We start from the raw sequence: 8820 nt of genomic DNA on the forward strand, positions 1-8820 counted from the left end.
GAAATCAGACGTAGAAAACGAGCAACTGCTAAGGATCCGCAGCGCATCGTGAAAGAAATGAAACAAGATACTACGGCCAGTCTTGTAAAGTACCGTTACATAAAGGCGTCTGTTTCCAGATGTATCACACTCTTTAAGAATATCAGAACATCATACAAACATATCTGCCAAATTTAATCAGCATCAGACGCCGGTAAGTGCAGATACATTCAAATAAAGAGGGTACGCGCATTTAGCCGGCGCCTTACGAAAATCGCCGGCAACTGCAACAATAACCGCGGCTGGGCATCCGAAATGCAATGTGTTAATATAAGATCTAGCTGAAGCCAATATTTGGAGCGAGGTTGTATCCAGGAAACGTTGTGCCTAGACTTGCATTTGAAGTAATGTTAAAGACGCACCGTTCTCATTCATCTTGCCCACTCCGTGTGAGCCCGGGCAGTTTGACAAGGCAGCAGAATCACATCCAATACGGGCACTTAAAGTCGCCTAGAATGCAAAGGCGGTCCGCTGGGTGCACTCCCTGCATTACTTCGCTGAGATGTTCGTAAGACTGATCTTTAAGTCCGTAGTAAATATCAGCGTTGGTGCGTATACAGCTGTCACTGTCATTGGTCCACTGCTAGTTGAGCCGGCCGTGGTGGCCGAGCGGTTCTAGGCACTACAGTCTGGAGCTGCGCGACCGCAACGGTCGCAGGTTCGAATCCTGCCTCGGGCATGGATGTGTGTGACGTCCTCAGGTTAGTTAGGTTTAAGTAGTTCTAAGTTCTAGGGGACTGATGACCTCAGAAGTTAAGTCCCGTAGTGCTCAGAGCCATTTGAACCATTTGAAGTGCGAAAGAATAAGCTGGCAGCCATACATGTACTTTCTTTGAAAATCTTCCAACCAATCTGATGGAACTTGCATCTCAAACTATAGAACCTACGGAAGAAATCATAACTTAACAATTTGATAAATGCTGTGTATTAGTCCCCACACCAAATGTGAGTCTGAAACTGTGATCATACTTAAATTACTGGCCATTAAAATTGCTGCACCACAAAGATGACGTGCTACAGACGCGAAATTTAACCGACAGGAAGGAGATGCTGTGATATGCAAATGATTAGCTTTTCAGAGCATTCACACAAGATTGGTGCCGGTGGCGACACCTACAACGCGCTGACATGAGGAAAGTTTCCAACCGATTTCACATACACAAACAGCAGTTGACCGGCGTTGCCTGGTGAAACGTTGTTGTGATGCCTCGTGTAAGGAGGAGAAATGCGTACCATCACGTTTCCGACTTTGATAAAGGTCGGATTGTAGGCTATAGCGATTGCGCTTTATCATATCGCGACAATGCTGCTTGCGTTGGTCGAGATCCAATGACTGTTAGCAGAATATGGAATCGGTGGGTTCAGGAGGGTAATACGGAACGCCGTGCTGGATCCCAACGGCCTCGTATCACTGTCGAGATGACAGGCATCTTATCCGCATGGTTGTAACGGATCGCGCAGCCACGTCTCGATCCCTGAGTCAACAGATAGGGACGTTTGCAAGACAACAACCATCTGCACGAACAGTTCGACGATGTTTGCAGTAGCATGGACTTATCAGCTCGGAGACCATGGCTGCGGTTACCCTTGACGCTGCATCACAGACAGGAGCGCCTGCGATGGTGTACTCAACGACGAACCTGGGTGCACGATTGGCAAAACGTCATTTTTTCGGATGAATCCAGGTTCTGTTTACAGCATCATGATGGTCGCATCCGTGAGTGGAGACATCGCGGTGAACGCTCATTGGAAGCGTGTATTCGTTATCGCCATACTGGCGTATCACCCGGCGTGATGGTGCCACTGGTTACGTCTCAGTCACCTCTTGTTCGCATTGACGGCACTTTGAACAGTGGACGTTACATTTCAGATGTGTTACGACCCGTGGATCTACCCTTCATTCGATCCCTGCTAAACCCTACATTTCAGCAGGATAATGCACGACCGCATATTGCAGGTCCTGTACGGGCCTTTCTGGATACAGAAAATGTTCGACTGCTGCCCTGGCCAGCACATTCTCCAGATCTCTCACCAATTGAAAACGTCTGGTCAATGGTGGCCGAGCAACTGGCTCGTCACAATACGCCAGTCACTACTCTTGATGAACTGTGGTATCGTGTTGAAGCTGCATGGGCAGCTGTACTTGTACACGCCATCCAAGCTCTGTTTGACTCAATGGCCAAGCGTATCAAGGACGTTATTACTGCCAGAGGTGGTTGTTCTGGGTAGTGATTTATCAGGATCTATGCACCCAAATTGAGTGAAAATGTAAGCACATTTCAGTTCTAGTATAATATATTTGTCCAATGAATAACCGTTTATCATCTGCATTTCTTCTTGGTGTAGCAATTTTAATGGCCAGTAGTGTACATTAATTCATACAGGGTTGTCGTTGTTGTGGTCTTCAGTCCTGAGACTGGTTTGGTGCAGCTCTCCATGCTACTCTATCCTGTGCAAGCTTCTTCATCTCCCAGTACCTACTGCAACCTACATCCTTCTGAATCTGCTTAGTGTATTCATCTCTTGATCTCCCTCTACGATTTTTACCCTCCACGCTGCAGTCCAATACTAAATTGGTGTATCCTTGATGCCTCAGAACATGTCCTACCAACCGATCCCTTCTGCTGGTCAAGTTGTGCCACAAACTTCTCCTCTCCCCAATCCTATTGAATACTTCCTCATTAGTTATGTGATCTACCCATCTAATCTTCAGCATTCTTCTGTAGCACCACATTTCGAAAGCTTCTATTCTCTTCTTGTCCAAACTATTTATCGTCCATGTTTCACTTCCATACATGGCTACACTACATACAAATACTTTCAGAAATGACTTCGTGATACTTAAATCTATACTCGATGTTAACAAATTTCTCTTCTTCAGAAACGCTTTCCTTGCCATTGCCAATCTACATTTTATATCCTCTCTACTTCGACCATCATCAGTTATTTTGCTCCCCAAATAGCAAAACTCCGTAACTTCTTTAAGTGTGTCATTTCCTAATCTAATTCCCTCAGCATCACCCGACTTAATTCGACTACATTCCATTATCCTCGTTTTGCTTTTGTTGATGTTCATCTTATATCCTCCTTTCAAGACACTATCCATTCCATTCAACTGCTCTTCCAAGTCCTTTGCTGTCTCTGACAGAATTACAATGTCATCGGCGAACCTCAAAGTTTTTGAAACTTCCTGGCAGTTTTTATTTCTTCTCCATGGATTTTAATACCTACTCCGAATTTTTCTTTTGTTTCCTTCACTGCTTGTTCAATATACAGGTTGAATAACATCGGGGAGAGGCTACAACCCTGTCTTACTCCCTTCCCAACCACTGCTTCCCTTTCATGTCCCTCGACTCTTATAACTGCCATCTGGTTCCTGTACAAATTGTAAATAGCCTTTCGCTCCCTGTATTTTACCCCTGCCACCTTTAGAATTTGAAAGAGAGTATTCCAGTCAACATTGTCAAAAGCTTTCTCTAAGTCCACAAATGCTAGAAACGTAGGTTTGCCTTTCCTTAACTTTCTTTTAAGATAAGTCGTAAGGTCAGTATTGCCTCACGTGTTCCAGTGTTTCTACGGAATCCAAACTGATCTTCCCCGAGGTCGGCTTCTACTAGTTTTTCCATTCGTCTGTATAGAATTCGTGTTAGTATTTTGCAGCTGTGGCTTATTAAACTGATTGTTCGGTAATTTTCACATCTGTCAACACCTGCGTTCTTTGGGATTGCAATTATTATATTCTTCTTGAAGTCTGAAGGTACTTCGCCTGTTTCATACATCTTGCTCACCAGATGGTAGAGTTTTGACAGGACTGGCTCTCCCAAGGCCGTCAGTAGTTCCAATGGAATGTTGTCTACTCCGGGGGCCTTGTTCCGACTCAGGTCTTTGAGTGCTCTGTCAAACTCTTCACGCAGTATCGTATCTCCCATTTCATCTTCATCTACATCCTCTTCCATTTCCATAAAATTGTCCTCAAGTACATCGCCCTTGTATAGACCCTCTATATACTCCTTCCACCTTTCTGCTTTCCCTTTTATGCTTAGAACTGGGTTTCCATCTGAGCCCTTGATGTTCATACAAGTGGTTCTCTTTTCTCCAAAGGTCTCTTTAATTTTCCTGTAGGCAGTATGTAACGGAACTGAAATGATGGTGGGCTGACAGTAATTTGGAGCCCGCGCGTCGGAAACGGGCGCGCTTGTGTGAGACTGCCAGGGAGTGCACCCTGATGCCATCTATTGGCGAAGCTGGGAATTAGCGCTGCCTGTCAGACAATGCATGTGGCGACCGTGACAGGACTAACCAAGTTTGTAGAATAATGGCTGCAATAAAAGTGTTTTGTATAAACTTGTAGTTTCAAGAAATTTTTAAATTTAAAATTCTGTTGTAGACAAATATACCACAATTGGAAGTTCAAGACGACAACCTGCAAAGCAGCAAAAGAAAGTCCAATAGTAGGAGCTAAACAAGTAATACTTGGTTTAATAAACATTTCTATTAGGCACGAAATACAGCAGCATAAGATGGAGTCGAATAGTAACAAGCAAGACGAAAACATTACAAGGTCAGACAATGCACTAAGCTATTGGAGTCAAATGTATTCTTTTTCTTGGTAATTATAAGTTATTACTGTATAATTTAATGTTGTAAAGCGCTAGTAGTAAATTATTATGACTGGTATGAACTCCAGGGTAGTAAATATAAATATTCTTAAATACTAAATGATTTCGGTAAAAAGGTGGTAGGGGAACGCCCCCACTCTTGGTGATACGAGCGTAGCTAGGGGTAGCTGGAGACACAGGGACTGAACAATGGAATGGCCTGGGGAGTGTTGACGTGATCGGACGTGCGTAACTGTGCTCACGCAAAAGTGATTGTGCAACAGCGAAGAGGCGAATATCGTCGCCGTTTTTGGAGTAAAACGCAACGAATGGTTGTTGAAGCCGCCTTTATGCCACTGGGGCTGATTGTAAGAGTTCCTGTGCCCAGATTTTATGGCGGACGTGCAGTAGCTTATACGAGTGCTACAGCTCATAGTTCCAGCCGCCATTAAGGGCATGAGGCGTGAAGAGCTGCGTTAGCCACATGCATCTCACCACCAGCAACGACACGTCTACCCAAGGCAAGACTGCTTGCAATTGTTAAGTCGAACTTTGTATACATGTAAAAGGAGAATACCAGTTTTCTTTTATGCAAGTGCAGAGGACAGAATATAGTAATGAGTAAAATTACGACGCATGTTGTTCATTGTAAAGTGTAGTAACCTCAAACATAGTATAGTGAAATCAGACTGAGGCCACCATCGCCTCTTTCATTTACAATTCTTTTGGTTGTAGAATACTTTAGCGTATAAGAATGTTGAAAAGAGCAATGGTCACACCAGAATGAGTCGCCTATTTATAGTTACTTAAATTTTTCTGAGCAACCTTTCAAGTAAAGTCACTTAACTAATTCTGTATCAATGGTCCAAAGAGTAATATCCAAAATCATTAAATAAGTTGAAGGATAGAATTTTGTTAACCGAAGTTGCATAACCTGTCTTGGTAGTAATTACCAAGCCAACTCACAGAAATTGAGAGAGTGTTTGCTTTGTAGAATCATCTAGAATGATCAGAAATAGTAATATTCAGAATTAAGTTTAAATTCAACTCAAGCCATTTCACTTTGAAACGAGCCAAAAATTGATTTATTCTTTTGCTCCTTCAGAGCTGGCGACCGTAGTTATAAGTATTTTCAGGAGGATTCGACGGTAAGTCTGCTGCTCTCGTCGTGCTGATAGGATTATCCACTGCTGCTAGCAGTGGTGATTGGATACATAAGCTCACTACCAAGTTAAGTGGGTCAGGTAGGCAGTGTTACCGTGTGAACTGTAGGGCACTGTAGGCCGTGGATCGAATCCGTTCAATCATCACAGCTCTTAGGGAAATAGTCCGGTTAGGAGTGTACTAATCATTAGGAGTAACGGTCAAAAATGTATACGCAAGTGAATTTAGCGAGGTCCACGTAGCACCTAGTTAATGTGGTGCAATGGCGAGGGTAGGAGTGGAGCAAAAGTGAGCTGAGCTTGTGGCAGCTGTGCTGGATTCAAATATTAACTACGTGAATTCACTACTGCCTCTTACCATCGGGACTGAGCTATTTACAGTTAAAATACGTAGCAGTAAGCGCAAAGGCGTGACAGCTACAAGTCCGTATTGGTTTTATACATACGGAATTGGGAAGTGGGTCATTCCGTCAGTGGAGGGGGTTAAAACAACCGAGTCAGTGGAGAACATACCCCATTTACTGATGGAAAGATTCAGCGGTTCGGTCGCAAGTATCTATCTTACCACTAGTGAGATAAGCCTCTACATCCTTACATTTGTCCTCTAGCCATACCTGCTTAGCCATTTTGCACTTCCTGTCGATCTCATTTTTGAGACGTTTGTAATCCTTTTTGCCTGCTTCATTTACTGCATTTTTATATTTTCTCCTTTCATCAATTAAATTCAATATTTCTTCTGTTACCCAAGGATTTCTATTAGCCCTCGTCTTTTTAACTACTTGATCCTCTGCTGCCTTCACTACTTCATCCCTCAAAGCTACCCATTCTTCTTCTACTGTATTTCTTTCTCCCATTCCTGTCAATTGTTCCCTTATGCTCTCCCTGAAACTCTGTGCAACCTCTGGTTCTTTCAGTTTATCCAGGTCCCATCTCCTTAAATTCCCACCTTTTTGCAGTTTCTTCAGTTTTAATCTACAGGTCATAACCAATAGATTGTGATCAGGGTCCACATCTGCCCCTGGAAATGTCTTACAATTTAAAACCTGATTCCTAAATCTCTGTCTTAATATTATATAATCTATCTGATACCTTCTAGTATTTCCAGGATTCTTCCATGTATACAATCTTGTTTTATGATTCTTGAACCACGTGTTAGCTATGATTAAGTTATGCTCTGTGCAAAATTCTACCAGACGGTCCTCTTTCATTTCTCTCCCCCAATCCATATTCACCCACTATGTTTCCTTCTCTCCCTTTTCCTACACTCCAATTCTAGTCACCCATGACTATTAAATTTTCGTTCCCTTCACTATCTGAATAATTTCTTTTATCTCATCATACATTTCTTCAATTTCTTCGTCATCTGCAGAGCTAGTTGGCATATAAACTTGTACTACTGTAGTAGGTGTGGGCTTCGTATCTATCTTGGCCACAGCAATGCGTTCGCTGTGCTTTTTGTAGTAGCTTACCCGCATTCCTATTTCCCTATTCATTATTAAATGCAGGGACGGATTCCTGACAGGCAATGGAGGAAAAATGGTCCTGTGAATACGTGTACGGAAATGGATGGTGTGTGTGCAACTACAACAAATCGCCCCGGAACTCAGTAAAGAGCTGCATCGCATCCACGTCGTAACAGATGTTCAAAGTGGCCTCCAAAGGATGCAGTGCACGCTTTGACACGTCGAGTCTTGGATTGCCTAACTCTTTCGCACGTTCTCTTCAAATAGCTTCACAGAAGTCGTGAAGATGCTGTTGAAGGGTTGAAGGGTCTACATATCAGGAAGTGGTTCAGCATACACAACGCTTTTCAGATGCCCCGAGAGGTAAAAATCCAAGGGCTTTAAGTCCAGTGATCTAGCAGGCCACGCTAAAGGTCCTGCGTGTCCTACCCAACGTCCGGGGAAGATGTTGTTGAGGTGTCGGCGAACTGTAATGCGGAAGTGGGGTGAGGGGACTCCGTCATGTGGAAACCACACAGCCTGTCGTATTGCCAAAGCATATTCTCAAGCAGTCCAGGCAGAGTATTCCGCAGGAAGTTCAGGTTTTGTAGAATAATAACCGATCGAAGTATGTGGTCAAGAAGAATCCCTGCCCACACATTGAAGCTAAACCGATGCTGATGGGACGCCTCAATCGTTCCCCGAGGATTGTCTGTAGTCCACAGATGACAATTATGCAGACTGATGTGGTAGAGGTTGCTTCGTCGGTAGAGAAGACTGATGACAGAAATCACATAATTTTGATGGTCTGGTGCAAAAACCATCGACAAAATCCTTCCTATAGAGGGAAATCCGCTGCTGATATTTGTACTCGTTGCAGGTGATAGGGGTAATACACATATTCGTACTGTGGCTTACACCATGTTGGGAGGCAACTTTCCTGGAGCTTGTGCTAGGGTTCATCTCAATATCCTGTAGAACCCGCCCCTCCAAATCTGGTGTACGCACAGTAGACCACCTCCCTGCATGTAGATCTGTCCGAAATGACCCATGATCAGACAAAAGCCCAAAAAAGACTTGAAATGTTGAGTGACGTGGCTGTGTCTGTGAGGGTGCTTGTTTTGCTATATGCATGCTTCCTCTCGACCATTTCCATCAGCTTGGCCGTACACAGACATTATCTCGGCTTGTTCTCGGCATGGATACCGGACCATTCTGCTAATGGAAAATGTTCAAGGACTCACACAAATAAACACGTGTAGTATCATATCTAAAACATTTCATGATTGTTTCTCAATATGCAAACATTCTTTTCATACCCATTGGTTCCAAGATGAACGCATTAACTTTTTTATAAGAATATTGAATTCATTGCGTTCAGAAATGATGGACAGGCTATTACCAGCTTCAATACAAACATTCTACTGTAAAAGCCGTTCCGAGATGTGAAATGTATCAAGACATGAATAACTGCAACATGGTTAACATATAGTTACCATGGAATACACTGGAATGATCTGGAAGTAACGTAGACATACTCATATGTGGTAGCCGTGCTGAGGAACTTTGACCATAAAG

Source organism: Schistocerca cancellata, chromosome 4 (genome assembly GCF_023864275.1).
Source record: "Schistocerca cancellata isolate TAMUIC-IGC-003103 chromosome 4, iqSchCanc2.1, whole genome shotgun sequence".
In the NCBI taxonomy this organism is placed as follows: Eukaryota; Metazoa; Arthropoda; class Insecta; order Orthoptera; family Acrididae; genus Schistocerca; species Schistocerca cancellata.